The 21,067-nt window shown below is 37.8% G+C and overlaps 1 long non-coding RNA gene across 3 annotated transcripts in view; it reads right to left on the reverse strand.

The window, feature by feature from the left end:
• The window catches only part of LOC139003589 (uncharacterized), a 161,109-nt gene that overhangs the window by 36,771 nt on the left and 103,271 nt on the right, over positions 1-21,067 (reverse strand). Inside the window, exons 5-6 of one of the 3 annotated variants that reach the window (XR_011470265.1) lie at positions 3,111-3,210; positions 1,798-1,870 (exon numbers count right to left, since the gene is read on the reverse strand). The exons of 1 other annotated variant lie outside the window; for it this stretch is intronic. This is a non-coding gene — a long non-coding RNA (uncharacterized lncRNA). The remainder of the gene's footprint in view (positions 1-1,797; positions 1,871-3,110; positions 3,211-21,067) is intronic. One more of the 3 variants, XR_011470266.1, reaches the window with a different exon arrangement.

Raw genomic sequence — 21,067 nt, forward strand, 5'->3', positions numbered from 1 at the left:
GTGTGTGTGTGTGTGTGTGTTTGAATGGCACTGGGATTTGATAGCTATGTAAAATGTGTTCTCAAAATCTGACAGACTTTGAGTAAGATTAGTATTACTGCTTTCTTAATCTTTGATAGAATTTACTAGTGAAAACATCTGGGCTATAACTTACTGTATTTTCCGTGTATAAGACACCCCATGTATAAGATGCCCCCCACTTTTCCAATCCAAAATGAAGAAATCAATATTTTAAACATTTTGCTGGTTTTCCTCTTAAGGCCTTCTTTTTTGGCATCTTAAGGAGTTGTTCTTCCTGTTTTCTCCATTGTCTGATCATACACTCAGTGGGAGGAGGTCCAAATTGTCTCTCTGCAGCTCTATTTCCATGCCCTTTTGATTAGCTGATTACATTCAGTTTGAATTTTGCAGAGTAAGACAATTGCTTACCGGTATTTATCTTTTTATTTTTTGACATCTTTATGGGCTCAGAATGTTTTGGTCCCTGTTGCATCTACGCATTCTCCACCTCCATCTCCAATTACGGAATCAGCTGAAGTCAATAACAATAAGGCTAGTGATTAGAGGAAGCCTGTTTGACAAAGTATGGACAGCCCATCCGAGGGGCTCCCTCCTTGGCTGATTTCTGTGTGTAAGATGCCCTTTGATTTTCAGTCTAATGATTTTAGGAAAAAAATAGTGTCTTATACACGGAGAAATATGGTACTTTTAATAATCACTATGTCTTGGGCACTATGTAAGATATTTTATTTGCATTATTTCTCCTGTCTATACTAATAAAAGGGTAATATGCTAATTAGACTGGATAGACCAGACATCTTCTGAACATCCTTCCGGATATCCTTTCAGACAAAGCCATAGTAGTGGGGACCAAGGCAGAGGCCGTTAGGGGTGGTCATGCTGGCAAGGGAGCAGTTAGTGCATCAGGCAGGCAGGCAGAGTGGTTAGGGGTGATCAGGCAGGCAGAGTGTTTAGGGGCATTGTTGATGGTTTTATCTCTCCTTCTCCTTTCCTCTCTGAAATCCAGATAGATAGATAGATAGATAGATAGATAGATAGATAGATATAAAAGGTTATTTCTCAAAAATGTATTAAAGTCCAATTTCAGACATGCCACTAAACTAATTTTTAAAAGAAGACACATTAGGCAATAAAGTTAATTACAGTTAATTACAATTAATTACAATTAATATCACCCAGAGATTACAAAATTTTCACTCCATCCAGTTTTTGTTTCAAACATCTAATTATACAATTGTGTTTACCTTATTTAACAAGTATGCTAAATAAGTCACTAGCTATACTACTCCTTCACTAGTCGTTTTCCATCATATAAAGGGCATGACAATTATGTATAATGTATTATACAGGGCAGTGCTGATTAGGAAATAAATGGACCTCCTTAAAAATCATAGTTTTGTCACATAAATCTAACATGTTTATTTTATCTGCTACTGAAAACAAACAAACATCACAGATCTTTAGGTCCTTTATATTTCCCTAGTAACCCGAAAGAGGTAAATCATATTTGTTTCTCACGATGGGATATTTCATTTCCTAATGGGTTTAGAGTATGACTAAAAAAACAAACACAAAGCAAACAAGCAAACACCAATGGTACCAGGCATACAGACAAAGTGATTGTGAATTGATTTTGTTATGTATGAAAACAATGTGAGAAAAAGAATCAGAGATATGATTGCAACATACATTTTCTAAAATTATTTCCTTCATTTAGACTTAGCAAATAAGCAAAACAAGCTAGCTAACTACCTGGTCTGTATTTTAACAGCTCACCTTTTTCATTCATTTTTCTCATTCATCTCATAAATGTGAATTAGGAATACTGCAACTTTCTCAGCACACAGACCTAGGGAAAAATTAGGTTGACAGGGTTCAGTTTTGACAGTGTATCCAGCTGTTTATAGCTGTTCATTTTTTCCATAAACCTAACTGGTATCAGTATATGTAAAGTTTCAACACTTCCAACTCGGAAATGCTTCACAGAAGAAAAATGCTTTCCTTGGAGTTTACAAATGCCATTTGGTCTAATTTTTCAGCAAGGGTTTGTCTAGTTAGATTATGAGATTTTTCCTGAAGAGCAACAGCAAGAGATTGTCTCCCATGCTGTCAGAAAAGAAGTTATATTTTTGTTCCTTGGAAGAAACATATAATGTAATGGGCAAAATATCAAGTGGGTGGGGAGCCATTAGGCCACATAAACTTCCAGAGAGATCGCTAAGAAAATGGAATACGGAATAAGACATTACACTCATACACTTGGTTTCAAAATATAGTCCAAGAAAGCAGAGGGGATTGCGTTTTATAGGAGCAGGACTCACATGAGAGGTTCCTGCCCAGACAGCAAATGACTGCGAGGGTCTAAGGGCTGACCAAAGCCAGGAATTATTTAGGGAAAACTGAATTTCAAACCCTGGAAAGACTAACTGCAAAAAAACGAGCCCAGTGAGAGAAGGCAGGATCAACACTGAGACTGCATGATGTAAGTTACAGCTGGTTCAGAAAGAGCACAGAACAAAGGCAGAGCATCTAGGATTATGTCTGCAAGTTTTCCTCCACCTGAGTTTCTCATCGATCAGATGGGTGTGTCCATGAGAAGTGTCTTAAAAAGCTAAAAGCAAGACTGAAGATTCAATTCTTAACTGTGCACTCTACATTAGAGCATCTCCCGGCAATATAATTTTCTATTCCTTTATACTTCATTGACTACATACTTTTTGGGCAGCTCAAAGGTTTCCTTAGGACCTCTGTTTTAGGTAAGCCCAATATCTTAAAAGTCTATGTTTAAAAATGACTACACTTTAAGCTAATAATGCCCCAATGACACCATTTTTTTTTTTTTAAACCAGGCTTCACTGGAGGGCTGCATTATATTTCACACTCAACACATTTGTTTCAGGTATCCATTCATCATGCATTCAGGTATCCATGTACTTAGTGTGCTGATTAAGAGCAGGAACTGGGGAGTCAGGTTGTGTGGGCTCAAATTCCAGGTTCACCAGTTACTACTGTGTGACCTTGGACAAGTGATGAAACCCTTTGGAAATTAGTTTCCTCTACTGTACTATGGGGGAGGGAGTGATACCTACCTCTCCTGGTTGTTGTGAGCATGAGTTCTATATGAAGCATTTTAGAATAGTGTAGAGCCAGAGGTGGTGAGGGTAAGAACCAGTTGTTGCTGCTGGTGTGCTGTAAGAATACAAATAATACTGATATATATATATATATATATATATTTTAATTTTTACTGGATTCGAAAATGTTCTATTTCAAGAAATTCAAAAAAAAAAAAAGCATGAGGCCCTGCCCATTTCAAGTTCTGACAAACTCCTTCCTTAAAGAAAGTGAAATGATTTGGCCTGCAGTCAAGTTTAATGATTAAGATGGTATCTACAAATCCATAAAGATTTGGAAAAGGGACGACTTCATTATAACTCAAAGTTACTACAGTAGTTCCCTCTTACCCACAGTTTCACTTTTCACAATTTTAGTTAACCCCAGTCAACCAATATCTGAAAATATTAGACGGGAAATTCCAAAAAAGAAACAATTCATAAGTTTTAAATTGTGTGTCACTGGAGTACCTCACTTCGTTTCATCACATAGGCACTATATCATCTCACATCATCACAAGAAGTGTGGGTGCAGTACAATAAGATATTTTGAAAGAGAGACCACATTCACATAATTTTTATTATAGTACTAGAGGCCTGGTGCACAAAATTTGTGCACAGGTAGGGTCCCTAGGCCTGGCTGGCGATCAGGGCTGATCTGTGGGGCAACCAGCGGGGCGATCAAGGGCCCCTGCTGGCACCTGCCTTGGCTGGCCTGGGGCCTGTGGGAAGCTCCTGCATTCAGTGTCTGCCCCCTGGTGGTCACTGTGTGTCATAGCGACCGGTCATTCCACCAGCCGTTCCACCATTCGGTCGATTTGCATATTAGGCTTTTATTATATAGGATATTGTTACAACTGTTCTATTGTTAGTTATTTTTGTTAATATCTTACTGTTCCTAATTCATAAATTATACTTTACCATAGGTATGTATGTACAGGAAAAAACAATATATATATAGGTTCAGTTCTATCCACCTTGGGTCTTGGAATGTACCCTCCATGGAGAGGGGGGACTACCGTGTCTCAATTGCCTGGTTGTTCCTGAAAATAACTGAGCAAGTTGTAAATGCTTATGTGCCTGCCTCAAATATACCATGATAGCATCAGATATGTTGCGGAAACTCAACTCAGATTTTCCTAGTTCTCTTATCATCATCTCCTTCCTTGAATACTATGGCCAATTCTCTCTGTGAAAATCCCTGTGAACAGCACCGTGGACATTCCCACAACACAACAGCATGGGTCCCTACAGGGTGACAAAGCCAAAATGGCCATCTTTAGCAAAGCGAGCAAGGGTGCTGCCTCCGGGTGTCACAGGCCCACAGGCCATGGGAGGAGCCTGTCATAGGGCTGCAAGTTTCTATCTCAGAATTTTTAGACAAACAGCTCTGTAGGTTTTTATTTATAGCTTTTCTGCTGTTTCCCTAAACTCCAAAATTCAGTTTCCTCATATAGGCATTAAAAATAATTATGAAATATAGGTGTTTTTGCAGTTTATATAAAACTCTTTGTTTCTTAAGCAAATTCCAGATAATTTTGTCATGAGTGGGATCAGTTATAAATAAATGTTCACATATTGAAATTGTGGAGGATGAATATTACTCAGCTGCATTTAGGTTGGGCCTTTACCAGCCTCCACCTCCAAGTTCTATTTCACATTGAAATAACTGACAGAGTGCATAGAAGATTCAGTCCACGCAGTTTTAAAGTCTTACCAATGACCTTGGGATCAGTTGCTGACCTGGGGTGGGGGTAGGGTAGGGGTGGGAAATGGCCAAGGAAATTGACTTTTGCTATTTTCATGTTTATAATCAGCTATCTATAAGCATGTAAGAAACTTAAATAGAAAAAATAAGATTTAGAAAAAGAAAATACACCAAAAATGAGAAGTCCACCTTATATCATACTTTGCTGGTAATCACTGCTGATTAACCTAAGGGCAGCAATAAGGGCTTGGATCCCAACATTTCGAAAGTGGTCCACACCTATAATCTTTGAAGGAAAAAGTAAATTGATTTCACGAATTAGCTTAAAAATTATTGTTAGGTATTTATTTACAATAGCTAAAATCTGGAAACAGCCCAAGTGCCCGTCAATAGATGAGTGGATAAAAAAAGCTGTGGCACATTTATACCATGGAATACTATGCAGATGTGAAAAAGAAGAATCTCTTACCCTTTGAGACAGCATGGAGGGACCTGGAGAGTAGTATGCCAAGCAAAATAAGCCAGTTGGAGAAAGATAAGTATCCCATGATTTCACTTATATATGGAATCTAATAAACAAAATAATCTGACATGGAAGCATGCAACAGAATGAGGATTCTTGGAGGGAAAGGGGGGGAGGGAAGAGATCAACCAAAGAATATATATATATATATACATATATATATATATATATATCCCACTTTCAAAGGCTGTTAAGTCACGCTGTTTACCCATATCTTCAGAAAAAAATCACTCTACTGTCGTGGTAAACAACCTGCTTCCCTATTTATAATGGTGGTCTGGCCCTCTAGCAACTTCAGTGCGAAATTATAGCTAATTTGCCTGCATATGTCAGGTGGTCATAATAATCTGGCCACTCAGTGTATATAACCCATGGACATAGACAATAGTGGGGTGAAGGCCTAGGAGGGGAAGGGTGTGGGGAGGAGGGTCAGTGGAGGGGGGGAGGGGACTATCTGTAATACTTTCAACAATAAAGATACATTTTTTTAAAAAGTATTGTTAAGTTATCAGTGCTGCTATTGCTGGGAAAGCTGAGTTCTGAACCTTCTCTACTACCTGCAGGCCAGCACTGTCCAATACGGTGGTCACTAGCCACCAGTGGCTATGGAGGGGCTCCCAGACTGCAAGAGGGTGCAGGCCGGGCTGAGGGACAAATTTCATGCACAAATTTCGTGCACCAGGCCTCTAGTATATACATAAAAATGTGACTGAGGAATCCACTATTATTGTAATTGCATATAAGATAGTGAAATGTAGGCAAGATGTGATTCCTGCCTTAACTAGTAAGAAATATAATTAAATAATAAAAAGTGAATGCATCAAGCCATGGTTGGTGTGGCTCAGTTGGCTGGGCATCATCCATGCACCAGGAGGTTGCTTGTTCGACTCCTGGTTAAGGACACATGCCCAAGTTTTAGCTCAATCCCCGGTAGGAGGCAGCTTATTGTTTGTTAGGCTCTCACATAAATGTTTCTCTTTCCCTCTCCCTTCCTCTCTCTCTAAAAATCAATAAGCTATTCTTTAAAAAACAACAATGCATCAACATAAAGTAATAGACCAATGGAAATCCTATATAATAAAAGGCTAATATGCAAATTATCCCCTACTGAGTTTGACAGGATGACTGGGAGTTTGATCTTTCACTATGATGTGCGCTGACCAGCAGGGGGTGGCGTGGAACATGGCAGTTGACCAGAGGTGGCGGTAGGGTGCTGAGGGAGCAAGGGAAGGAGGAAGCGGGGAGGCTGGGAGGTGGGGGACCTGATCAGCCCTGATATCCAGCCAGGACTAGGACTATACCCATGTACAAATTTTGTGCACTGGGCCTCTAGTAATTATATATCCTTCTTTTCTTCCTTCCTTCCTATTTTTATACATCTGTCCATCAACCTAACCATCCACCTACCTAGTAGCAAAAACACTTTTAATAAGGGAAGCGTTAACTGCCTGAGGAAACTCCATCTCTGATTAATGTTGAAATGATTTTCAGAAATTTATTGTATAAACAGAAGCAAAACAATTGTCCACAGTGAGAAATGGAGGAAGGAAGATGACTCAGAATTTATGAGGACCTAGTTCAATGGTTTTTAAACTTGGTTTAGCAAATTTTTTTCTAATAGGAATTTTATAGAACTCAAATATGTAATTTAAAAGAGTGGGGTGAAGTATCCTCTTCTGAGAAGCCTAAAGACATTACCTTTCCTTTCTTTCCCCCATGATGTCAGAAGCATCTTTGTATTTAATTAAGACAACTTGAAAGTGACCAAATTCTAAAAATGGGACCTGAGTTTTCACATTTTTATAATTTAAAAAAATTACAAAAATTTTGGGAAATTAGGAAAGTAAGAATTGGGAAATCTGGCTTGATAAAATTAAAAAAACTTTGCCCATCAACAAACATAGATGATGCAATAGACTCATTTTCTAATAAAGAGATATCTGTGCTAAGCTCAGCTGCACCTCTAGCCTCACCTTAACCATTTGTCTTTTTTTTTAATTAAATAGAAGCCAAGATAAATGAAAATGTAGACATCAGCAGCAGTAACCCGATAAAGAACCTGATACCAGTGCTGCTGACACCGCAGATAGAGAGCAAGGCATGACAATGAGCTCTTCATTCAGTCTGACTGCAAGGAATGCTCCCAGAACAATCCTTATACAATTTCCCTTCCTGTTCTTCACTTCCTATTGCTAATATTTAGACATTTGCTTCTGAAAGACAGAGAGGTCCACTTTCTGTTGAATAGTTCAGTTGCTTATCATCATTTGGACCCACTTGAAAAGAGGAGTGATAAATCATTCTTATTACCATCCATCAGGGGGGAAAAGCAATCATGCAATATATCAGTATCATCCAACAAAGACTGTGACATAAAGTGATATGTAGTAAAGGAATATGTTTACACAAAGTTTCGAGGTCTCATATTGTATTGATTGCTTTAATCAAAGAAATACAAAGACATATAGATTTTCCCACATTTATATTGTACCTGAACAAATAATTCTATTTTTCTTGACTTAAAAAGTTAAACTGAATGAGTTGTTTCTCCAGGATTCTTAATTTGTGTGTCACAGGCCTTTTGACAGAGGGTACTTCAAGAGCCAGCAGCATTACATGCAAGACTACTAGTATAACTTTATCTTGGGCTTCAACCATCAGCAAAGGGTTTAGATATTAAGTACCTACAAGCTTAAGGTAATTCTGTTGGGTTAAATGTGAAACTAGGTATGATAAAAATGTAAGGATTGCAGCATAATATGAAGTTACCAATACTCAACAACAATAGAGTAGTTATCTTACTACTCTAGCTGCAGCCTAGTTTCTCATCCTAAAAACCCTAGTCAAATAGCTTTACTCTAAATTATCAAGTAATATGCATTTATATTTTCAGAATCAGTTCACCAAGAAATAAAACTTTTCATTGGTGGAAAACTGACAAACATAATGCCTAATTCTAAATGGTACAATATTTTCTTTAGTTTTCTTGAGCCAAAATATACTGACAGCCAAAATTTCAAAACTAAAAACAATTTAAGGATGGAAACTTAAAAATAGTAAGTAGAGCCAATTATTGTTCTCTTTGAATGAAATTGTCATTTTTTGTATAGTTTTTTAGAGAATTTTCAAAACAGAAGTAACACCATGATAAGCTGATTCAGTTAAGTCCCACTCTGATGCTAGGTTAAGAACCCCAGTCCTCAAACATGGTTCTCCTATTTCACATCAAGATATCCTTTAAACAACTCATGGAAATTAGTGTTCAGGAAAAAGTTCAAGAGTACAAACAGCTGCCCTCTGTTCTACAATTCAAGTCCTAAGTCAACAAAAGCTTCATTTACATTTCCTGCCATCTATGAACAGTGGCCTTAATGCTATTAATAAACTATTGTCTCTGATCAATAGTACGTAAAATATACATCCAACCACTTATTCAGAAAATGATCCCAGGTCATCATAAAACTGAGAAGATGTGTAGAAAACATTCAGACATAGGTTGGAATGGGCATAGTCTTATATCAATACTACAGGAAAGTAAGACTGAAGAAGTGGAAAGGGGAGAGAAAGAAGATAAGATGGAAGAGGAGGAGAAAGAAGAAGAGGGAAAGTAGCAGAAGAAAAAAAAATCTTTTGCGCAATAGGTATACTATGATTTACACATAAATGTCAGTGAATGATAAAATGTAGCATAATACTAATAAAATAATTCAAGCTAAAATAGTAAAGTGCCACTTGTCACAAATAATATGTTACTCGGCATTTTTTTTTAAAAAAAATACAGCATCCATTAGTAGTTATATTTTGGTAAATTTAATTTTGTGGTAGATGATGGATGGTTCTATAAATGGAGTATCAACATAAGTGTCAAAAGCAATAGTCTTCATCCAACAATTTGACTTTCTGTATCTCTCAACAAATAAATAAAATATAGGAAATCACCCTATCTGTACGAAGTGGTTCATTTTAGTTAAAAAAAAAAAAAAAACTACACTGGTTTATAACTCCATAATGTTATTCTTTATTTTTTTCAATATTTTTATTGATTTAAGAGAGGAAGGGCGAGGGGGAGAGAGAGAAACATCAATGATGAGAAAGAATCATTGATTGGCTGCCTCCTGCACACCCCCCACTGGGGATCAAGCCTGCAACCTGGGCATGTGCCCTGACTGGGGATCAAACCTTGAACTCCTGGTTCATAGTTCGTTGCTCTACCACTGAGACACACTGACCAGGCTTCTTTATTCTTTAAATGCTTTTTTCTTTTCTTTCAACTGAGCTATAAATGCCTTGAGGGTAGCAACTGTGCGTTCTTTCTCTGTCACTGCTGTTCAGTACTGATTATTAGTAAAGTAAATGTCAAATAAGATGGCCAATGAGCAACAGATACTGTTTTTGTTAGTGGTTAGATCATGAAACTGGATAGCAATTCTAGATGTATCTTCAAATACCCATAAGGAATTTTTATTTTTTAAAAAAATATATTTTATTGATTTTTTTTTACAGAGAGCAAGGGAGAGGGATAGAGAGTTAGAAACATCGATGAGAGAGAAACATCGATCAGCTGCCTCCTGCACACCCCCTACATGCCCTTGACCAGAATCGAACCTGGGACCCTTCAGTCCACAGGCCGATGATCTATCCACTGAGCCAAACTGGTTAGGGCAGAATTTTTATTTTATAATGTAGATCTTTATAATAAATGAATTCCTAGCAGAATGCTAGTGCTTTATATCATTGTTTTAATGTATTTCAAAATACGTGCCCCAAAAATAAAAGAATGAGCTCTTGAAAATTAAAATTCTGATTGCTAAGAAATATTTAAGGAAAAGGTTAGAAGATAGAATAAAAATTTCCCATAATGTAAGAACAAAGAAAAAGAAAAATGTAAAAGAAAGATAAAAGATGCAGAGGATCAAGTCAGGAGATCCAAAATCTGATTGACAGAATTTCCATTAAGAAGGTATAGAGAAAACCTAAGGAAAACATCAAAGTAATAAAAGAAAATCTCTCAGGGTCACAAGAGATATAGTTTCCTGATTACTCCAAGTACTGCTCACAATTAATAAGACACAAACATCATTATGAAATTAGAGAACACCAAGATTAAAAGAGACCCAAAAGTTTAATGAAGGAAAACATTGAAACTAGAAAGAAAACTCATTTTTTTCCCTGAGGTTTGTCATTTCTTCTCCCATCAAGAAAAGAACAAACAAAGATCAAACAGTTCAAAGTTAACAAATTGTATAAGAAGGTTTTGGTCCACTTTTGGAGCAAACTGAATGTTGTATGGTTTCAATGAGTTGATAAAATTAAGTAAGAAGTCTGCATTTGACCTTTCATAGAGAGATACAGGGGTTATGAAATTACAAGGGAATATAATCAGAGCATCTTAACTGACCCTGTAATGAACATTATTTTCATAGATATAGCATAAATTCTTGTTACTAGTTTTCAATTTTTAGTTATCAACCTAAATACTTAACATAGAAGATTTCAAAATAGTTACAGAATATAGTTGTTAACAACCTTAGCAATGTGAAAACAAAGTGTATTTTATGCATGTTGGAGAATAGAAGGCTCTAGAGCCCTGAAGGAAAAGATAATGTCTTGAAGTAGATTTTTAAATATACTATTATAAAGTTAGGCAAAGAAATCAGTACAGTTTTTTTAAGTGATATAGGTGCTAAAATATAGGATTGTATTAAGGAAAATTATAGGACACAGAAATATACATGTCCATTGTGAATGGTGTTGGGATTGTGTTTGCTTTTCTTTCTGTTTATATTTCATTCAAAGTCACTATATTAATAATTTACAATTAAAAATCAAGCAAAAAATCACATGTGATATATTAGTCTCGTTGATAAAAGGCATTACAAGAAACACATGAAGTACCATTTGGGGCCACATTGTGCAGAAGACAGATTGTGGCATTTAATTTACAGGCCAGATAAGATAATGCTCATCTTGGTAGTCTATCCCACAGTGATTTCTGAGGATCACGAAGACCCATTTTGGCACGCATGCATCTTTAGAGGGTGTCTGTACTCGACATGTACTTACTCATTTCAAATTAAGAGGAAACTGATGCAATGACTGTGACAGAGGGACCTCCTCAAAATGTTGGCCCTAGTGGAATGGGAACAACTGAAAGAGCTTATATCCCCATTTCTTTTCAAACTCTTTTAGTCTTCAATACAAAATGGTTTTCCTCTACTCCCATCTACCTATACTTTGAAGGACTTTTCTTCCAAAGATTCAGGCCACTTTATACATATTATCTTAATGGTCCTAGTGTGAAGAAATCATTTTGCAACTCCATGAGGAGTGGACAAGTGAGCACCATGAATCTCCCTTTTTTAAATGGACAAATAGGTAAAGAAATTAAATAGTCACATCACAATGTAGTAGCATCAAAATTCCTATCTTCTGACTGACTTCCTAGACCACTTCTTTTTGAGCCCCAGCAAAGTTATTTCATGGCATTTTAATGATTAGTGGAGGAGTTTGAAAATTCAGACCAGAACAGTTACACACAGCCCAGAGTACACGGTCATAATGGATTTCCAGCATCATACCGTGAAACTGCTTCTCAAAATGTTTCTCATTAACTTCCTGAGTATTTTGTGAACTCACTTGAATACAGGAGGATAGTAAACCGACACAGGATAAGGAAAAGATTAAAAATTTAGTAATGAAAGTATATAAACATAATTTAAAATAGCTGTATTCAAGTTTCAGGATTTACTGAGTATTTGTGCTGCTAAAGATTCTAAGGATTAAAAGTTTCAAGGGAAAACAACAAAACTCAAATGAATAATGGTTGTTGTTTGTGTGTGTGTGTGTGTGTGTGTGTGTTTGTTTTTTACCTTAGGAAATGTTTATTGTAAACAGAATTGTAAGGAACGGAAGAAGAACAAGAGGGGTGTTGAGAACAGTGTCTTTAAGGAGGCTCCTCACTAATTAAGCATGAATTCACCTTGGGTGTGGAGGCACTGGCTGACCCTGTCTACCCAAGTGTCAAGAGTGCCCTGGAAGAGTAGGTCCTCCCTGCAATTGAGCCAACTTGCCCACATAGAAAGTAGAGCCTGGGAACTATCCCCAAGAGAATAGAGCTTTGCTTACATTCCTACTAGCAAGCAGACGGGAAGCATTCTCAGCCTGACAAAGAGGCAAGCAGAAGCCAAGGCTAAAAGTAGACTGCGTTTCTGAGGTTCTAACATTGAAAGAACGGAAACCATATGGGGATTACTTTATTATTCAACTGAAGCCTTCAGGTGGCTTTAAATTAAAAGGAATATTGTCAACCACATCCCTGAGCCTTTTTTTGTTGTTGTTCTCTTTTCCATCCCCTCTTCCTCTTTTCAAAGTTTACAAGCTCTGTGATTTAGTAGTGGAAATTCCCTAAATATAAATTAAGCATTATGTCCACCCAAGAAATTCTTCCTGGCACTCAACCAGTAGTTTGGCATTAAAATCTCTCATATGACTCTTGGGAGTGTAAGTTAACAGTTAGTGTGTGTGTGTGTGTGTGTGTGTGTATACACACAATGATTTTTTTCTTCTTTAGAATTATTCTGTACTATGGAAATATATTTGTTGCAAAGTATACACTCTGTGTATACTGAAGAAATGTAGTGACTATAACTGAAATGTAAGTCATGCCTCTAAGAAATTACACCCAGTTTTTGTGCAACAGTGGCTATCAGATTTCCTGCCACCATCCTAACTGTGAATATCCCCTCCACAGCCCAAACATCTAGGCTTGATTCCACCAACTCTAAAGAGATAACAATGCTGACTGCATTAGTCAGGACAGGCTAATGTACAGCAACAGACCACCTGCACTACCACCCCCAAACCCTAATGACTTGTGAGCACCAAAATCATCTTCTTGCTCACACTATGTGTTCACCCTTCTTCAGGAAATGCTACCATAAGGGTCCCCACGAGACAAGATTGTACAGGCTCCATCTCAATGTGTGTTTCCATCAAAGTAGGAGGAAGGTAATGAAGCAAAGTCCACAGAGACTCTTCTGCTTCATCTGGGAAGCAACATAAGTGACCTCTGCTCACATTTCATGGGCCAAAGCCAGTCACATGGCCATGCCTAATCTCAAAGGGGGAAAGGAAGTACGACTGTCCTATGTGTCCCCAAGCAGGGCAGTTAATACATTCGTGATCATCCCTGATGACCATAGGAATTTTATGAATGTTTTAAAGAACAAAAAACCGTCTAGAACTCATCAAGACTGTCATTTAATTCTTAAGGTTCATAGATCCCACCTTATTCTTATTTATATGCCTAACCCCAAAGACAGGGAACTCAATTTCGGCTTGACAAAACTACAGAAAGAGAGTGGATAGTGTATCTATGATAGTTCCTACTCCTTTAAACCCCAGGGTTAATTTGGCAAGTTAAGTAAAAACTTTCTTTTTGCTGCTAATAACAGAAAATGGTACCATCTATGTGCTTCAAGTACTTCCCGGGTTCTCCACGGGCCAGGAAAGTGATGCTCAGTCTTGAATAAGCTTATTAAGACAGAAATTCACAAGGATATAAGGAAAGAATTTCCTTGTTAGTCTTTTAAAGACCAAAAGAATATTTCATTACTTACCTACTCTTAAGGCAGATGCAAATTTTCTTACCATTAAATACTCAGGGTCAGGGTATTCCATTTTAATATGAATAAGTATCTTTACTTAGTACATACAGAACACCAAAAGAATGTCTGCATAAATCTTCCGTTCCTAAGAATCAGTCCAAATTTTTTTTTTTTTTAATCTAAGAGAGACGCTGAAAGTCAAATAAGAAAGAATACATAGAAGTGGAACCTTATTTTCTCTAGCTCAGAAATACTTCCCGAGCATTCCTTCTCTGGTACATTAACCCTGCCCTACACCCTGAACTTTAAAATGGAAGGAGTAAAGGAAATTTATTGGAAGGAGATGCGGGAGGCTTTTAGTCATGTTAGAATACTGCTTACTGTTCACTAGATACATGGAGAGACTTAAATAAAAATTTCCTGCCAAACAGTATCTGTACAAGAAACCAGCTGTTGTTATTTATGGTTACACAGGACTCCAAACTCTATTATCTAAGCTCAGAGAACTACTCTAGCAACAATTGCATGGGCTTTGAAGCATTTCAGGTCGCAGAACAAGGCCCTTATTTTACAGAGAAGTGCTTTAACAGTTTATTCTAAGAACCCTAAAAGCTATCAAACCTGAGCAAGGGGGTGAGGGGAATCTTATCCTAATGTAGGCTCAGCTTCTAAATTACTTTCCTTCTCCCTGTCATGCCCAAGACTAGGCAGTCCCCTTCACCCCCATCCCCACTTCTCCATGCTCATCTTTAATGACTAACACCATCCCTTGAAATAGGACCAGATGCTGTTGATCCCAATTTAGCACTATATTTCGGTGGTGAAGCTTAAATGAATCCATATATCTCCATCCTAAAGTGCCTTTAAGTGCAATCATTTCACTTGAAAGGTTTGGAAGCATTAATTTTTTTATTTTTTTATCAACATCAATAAGTGACTGGGAACTGTAGAACTACAGGAAAGAAACTGACTGTTGGCGTTTAAGTATTGACAAGGACTAGTGTAAAAACAACAATTAAGGTAGCAGTTAACTGACATTTAATGAGTGTTTTCTAATCACTGTGTTAAGACCTCTATAATCTCATTTAAACCTTAAAACAACCCTATAAGTTGTGCCTAGTCACTTCCTTCCAAAGAGGACAGTATGGAAAGGGGGAGGGAAGAGTAACCTAACAGTGGGGAAACCTGGCAAACATGACCACAGCCAGGGGATCAAGGTCAATATCAATAGTGATAAGCCATGTGGACACTATACATCCTTGGTATGAAGTGTTGAGAATGAAAGTGCAACTTTGTGGTCTTCTCTCAAACACCTAAAACTCAGTCTAATCATGAGAAAGAACATCAAATAAATCCCAAATGAGGGACATTCTATAAAACGCTCTCCAGTAATCCTCAAAACTGTCAAAGTCATCAAAAACAAATTTGAGAAACAGATGAGAGGATTCTAAGTAGCCCTGACAACTAAATGTACTGTGGTATCCAGGATGAGAGTCCTGGAACAGAGAAAGGACATGAGGGGGAGACCCGTGAAATCCAAATAAACTCTAAAGTTTAGTTAATAATAAAGTACCAATGTCAGCTCCTTAGTTTAGACAAACATTCCATAGTAAGGTGATGTGGTAACAATGAGGAAAACCAGGTGATGGGTACATGAATACACTCTTTCCACCTTTGCAACTTTTCTGTTAATCTAAAACTATCCTACAATGAAGTTTATTTTAAAAACCCTCTGGGGATGGTGCTATTATCTCCCTTCTGGAGATAGAAAACTATAGGCTAAATAGCTTTCCAAACGTACAGGCTAAAAATAGAGCAAAAAACTTAAGATATGTTCATTTCACATTTAAGCAACCAGTGGACTAGGGCTGTAATATAAGCCCTGTAAACAACATTTATGAAAACAATTTTACCCCAGATACATGGTGAGAAAGTTAAACTAAAGGAATTTATTTCCTCGTGATGATGCACTTTTATTTTAGCACACACTTTAACAGAAAGGGGTTATAACATTACTTTTAAAGATTTCATTTTTATATTTTTGCCCTAGTCAGTTTTGTTCAGTGGATAGAGCATTGGCCTGTGGACCGAAGAGTCCCAGGTTAGATTCTGGTCAAGGGCATGTACCTTGGTTGGGTTGCAGGCTCCTACCCAGCTCGGGTCCCAGTCAGGGCACGTGCAGGAGGCAACCAATCGATGTGTTTCTCTTCTCTAACATTGATATTTCTCTCTGTATTTCCCTCTCTGTTCCACTCTCACTAAAAAAAAAAAAAAAAAAAAAAACAATGGAAAAATATCCTCGGGTAAGGATTAAAAATAATAAATATTTTATCTTTATTTTCATCACTAATTTCAATTACTCAGGAGGGCCATGTGATGATTACATCTAAACAAAATTAGCTTAAGATTTTGCCAAAATGTTAATGTTTCAACATTCCATAAGAGAAAAAAAGCATTAGCCAATGGAGACTTCACTCCGTAATCCTCTCTCTTTCAACTAGGCTCACTTGTTACTACCCACACCTTCTCTCCAGATGCTGGGTATTTTGGTGCCAGTGAGTTCAGCCTGTTGCTTTAACAGGAAGAGAGGGTTACAAGATAGAGTGCCCTTCAAGAGGAAATGACATCAACATAAGGAAAGACTAGCACACACTTTGGGTTTTTTCAGATCCTGAGATATAAGATCAGCTGTGGCTGCTCCAAAAACCTAAAGAAAACTAAATGCCCTCTAAAATATAAATTCTAACAGGATTATCTACTAAACCAGTGTTTCCCACAATGTGAAGCCAGCCCCTCTGGGAAAATGCCAATATCCTCCCAGAAAGACTCAAGCAGTCCAAGATATATTCTTTTTTTTTCCTTGGGATTTGCCAAAATCAGACAGTAGGACTCAACAACTATTTATAAATACTGTACTTAATATATTGTCTCCCGTGAGAATATAAAGTGGAAGTGATCCAGCAAAAAAGAAAACGGACTGCCTTCTGTGAGTGATTAGATTAGCTTGCCTACAGACATGTTTTTCTCAATCTTATTCTATTTACAAGTATTTTTTAAGGGCAAGTGATTCCTTGAATTATTGATTTATTTTATCACTCTGGGCTTGTCTCAGGAGTAGCTACCCCCTTTATACTTAAAGCTATCCCAAGGCAGTTCTTTAATGGCATCATATCTGTTTTAATGGAAGAGAAGGATGAAGAGAAAAAAGTAGAAGTAAATATGACACATTTTCCCACAATATCACAGCAAAACTGCAGTAGAGAAAGAGATGAACCTAACTTTCCCCCATTCATTGGACAATGGAAACAGAAACAAATCCAAAGTTTAACTTCTTCCTTTCACCAATGGGAAAGAAAGGAACCAAGTTCAAGAAGTCATAATTATTCCCCCAGACACACACACACACACACACACACACACACACACACACACACACAGACACACCCCACACACAACTTGGTGAATTGGTACTCATCCAAAAAAAACCCTTCTTCTCAAGAATCTTTGTTATTTTTATAACTGAACTCATGAAAATCTTTTCATTTTACAGCCCTGGGAGGTTTAGGCTGGAATTTTTAATTTCTAATCTCATACCAGTGTGAGAGGCCATGTGGAAGCTACACTGCTAGGATCACTGTGGTGAGACAGAGACTGCACATCAGAAGACTGCCCTTTGGGTAGATTCTTGGGGGCTCAGAGAAGCACTTAAGCCTCTAGATGAGTATCTCCAAGTCAGCCTGAATCCTGATCCTCCTCCAGTCAGACATCCCTAATCTAAACCTCCTATTTATATCCACCACAGTCTCAACATTCCAGATGGACAGGCACTGAATTCATTACACTAATCTCCCACCCTTCAAATCCTGTCCTAACTCCCCAAAGGACACCTGCTGAACATTAAACCCAGATTGAGTTTCAAAGCCCAAAACCTACAAAATAAGGAGAGGTTAGATTTTTCAAAGCTCTTGCCGATAAGCTTTTTCGTGTTCTTTCAAGTTTTCATGAATGGTGTCAAGTTCTCCCAATGATTCTCCTATCTGCTTTTGGCTCTCCGGGCATCTGAAGTTGCCAACAATCCACATGATAGGAAAAGTTTAACCATGTAAGACAGCATGGGGCAGATAAAACACATGTGCAAAAATATAAAGCGAAGGGTTACTGTTTATTCTTAATACTTACATGTCCATATTAGATTTTTCATATCAGTATTAACTGTTAGTAAAGCCATATACATCAGCATATCAAATAGACTTATCTAGCCATTTGCCATGTGAAAAACACATAGCAACATGACAAAGCCTTGTATAGTGCCTGGTATACACAGACATACATATATTGTTGAATTAATCATTAGCGTTTGACATCTGCTAAACAGTCATCCATTGAAAAAATGAAAAGCTCCTTCCCTTCCTGGTCTTCACAGAGATCTCTAGATAACCTTTATGCCTAAAATGCTATTTCCATGACTGCTCTATGCTGTATTTAATATGCAAGTAATACATACAAATATTAGAAAATTGTTAAGAACAGATAAAATAAATACATTTAATTACTCTCAAATCACCTAGAGATAATAATTCTTTTTTAAAAAATCTTCTCCTGAGGATATGTTTTATTGATTTGAGAGAGAGAGAGAGAGAGAGAGAAACATTAATTGGTTGCCTCCTTTATGTGCCCTGACCCAGGATAGAATTCACAACCTTTTGGTGTATGGGACGACACTCCAACTAACCAAGCCATCCCACCAGGGTGAAATAGTAACTTTTATGTTTGTTTATACATAACCTTCCAAATTTCCAATGCCTATCCATTCATATACACATGGAACACAGGTGTTTTTAAAAAATAAGGATTATACAAAAAACCATAACATTGTTTTAATGCCTCATTTGGTATTTTATTGTATACTAGAGGCCTGATGCACGAAATTTGTGCAGGAGTAGATCTTTGCAGGCGTGGCTGCCTCAATCCCTCCCTCGCAGCTGCAGCGGCTATAGCCCCGACTTCATCCTGGAAGGATGTCTGGTCTAATTAGCATATTATGCTTTTATTATTATAGATTTCTACTATAATTTATTTTATCACCTTATATTGTTTAGACATTTATAATACAACTAGAGGCCCAGCACACAAAATCATGTGCGGTTAGGATCCCTAGGCCTAGCCTGCAATCAGGGCCATTTGCCAGTCCCCAGTTCCACCCTGCCACCACCACCAATTGATTGGAGCCTGAGGGCTGGGAGGAGGGACCAAGAGGTCTGCCTTCCACCCGCTCGCCAGTCCCTGCCGCGCCACTCACCCCAGTTCCTCCATTAGCCATCTCCTGATGAAGGGCAGGCTGAAGGGAAGGACCAAGCAGTCTGCCTTCCTCCCGCTCGCCAGTCCCCAGTTCTGGCTCACTGCCACCACCAGTTAATCGGGGCCTGAGAGCCAGGGGGAGGGACTAAGAGGTCTGCCTTCCACCCGCTTGCCACCAATTGATTGGAGCCTGGCAGCCCTGATTGGGGTGTTGGGGCAATCCGGCCCAGATCAGACTGGTTCGCTGGCCACTTTGGGTGTCATAGCAACCGGTCATTAGGTTGTTATGGTCATGACGGCGTGACAGTATATAGATAGATAGATAGATAGATGATAGATAGATAGATAGATAGATTAAAATAAGTTTGTGATAAAGCATCCTTGTAGTAAAATCTTCTTACACATGTTCAGACATAGTCTTAGGATAAATATTCCTAGGAGCTGCATTGCCAGAACTATGAATATGCACATTTTGTGGCTTTGGATCTTTACCCTGAAACAACAGGGGTTTGAACTGCATGGTTCAACTTATATGCAGATTTTTTGCAATAAATACTGTAAGTGTATTTTCTCTTCCCTATGATTTTCTTAATAGCATTTTCTTTACACTAGCTTAAATTATTGTAAAAATACAGTATATGATACATACATATATCATACAAAATATGTGTTAATTGACTATATTATCAGTAACACTTCTAATCAACAGTAAACTATTAGCAATTAATTTTGGGAAAGTCAAAAAGCTTATATGTGGATTTTTGTCTGTGAAGGGGTTGAGGGGGTCAGAATTCCTAACCTTCATATTGTTCAAGGGCTAACTGTATTGCAAAATAATCTCCAGATAGTATATAAAATCTCACCTCATCCAAGTAGTATGTTTTTCCCTATACCTATAATAACACTAGATATTATATTTATTCTCAAATTTAGCCAATTTTGATGGTTAAAAAGTGTGTCTTGTTTTACTTTGCATTGCTTAAAGGGTGATGGTCCACATACTAGGATATAAATAATATGCATAACATTTTTAAGCATCAGCTCAAAGTGGATACTCATAACCAATAATACATATAACCATCTTTGGGGAACTAATAACTGTTTAAAATATATCAGGATGGTTCAACTTAGGATGAAATTTGTGTCTTCTTTTTTTAATAAGCAAATTCACCTTATTGTCAGACACTTAAGAATGTCTTAAATGTTCATATTCTCTCTTTATTTCATGGCCCACTCGAGCTTTGCTTTAAATGTGTGTGCACATGTGTACAGATGCATGTGTGTATACATATGCATATACATCCATCCATATACACATATCAATGTATATGTACACACACAGGCAGATAGTAGACCTTGCATTTTTCTCTAGTCTCAGTAAATCCGCTGAGATGCCATGAGTTACACTTGCTCTGTCCCATAAGTACGACAGGCTTGTTCTGGCTGTGTGAGGCGGGCACAGCCCACACAGCCATCATAACTGACATCTGTGGGCAAGGCGCCAAGGTACACCTCAGTCACGTGGGCCTGCTGGAGGATGCTCTCTCAGGCACCTGCTTCAACGGTGTGAGTTCAGCCTGTGGGTTTGCCTTGATTGATGTTGGTATAACTGCTCCACATTCTCTGTGGGTGAAGGGAAGTGGGCTCGGCTCACTACAGTTGTGGTCCCTTGCACTTCCACTTGATATCACACCAGGAAGAGCAAATTACAGAGGCAGGCGCATGCGCCTGCAGGCTCTCCACGCCCTCACTGACCCAACAAAGAGGCACCCAATCTTAAAATAAAACAACAAAAAAG

Source organism: Myotis yumanensis, unplaced genomic scaffold, assembly GCF_028538775.1.
Source record: "Myotis yumanensis isolate MYYU_CA2020_CCGP unplaced genomic scaffold, mMyoYum1.0.hap1 SCAF_2, whole genome shotgun sequence".
Classification (NCBI taxonomy): domain Eukaryota; kingdom Metazoa; phylum Chordata; class Mammalia; order Chiroptera; family Vespertilionidae; genus Myotis; species Myotis yumanensis.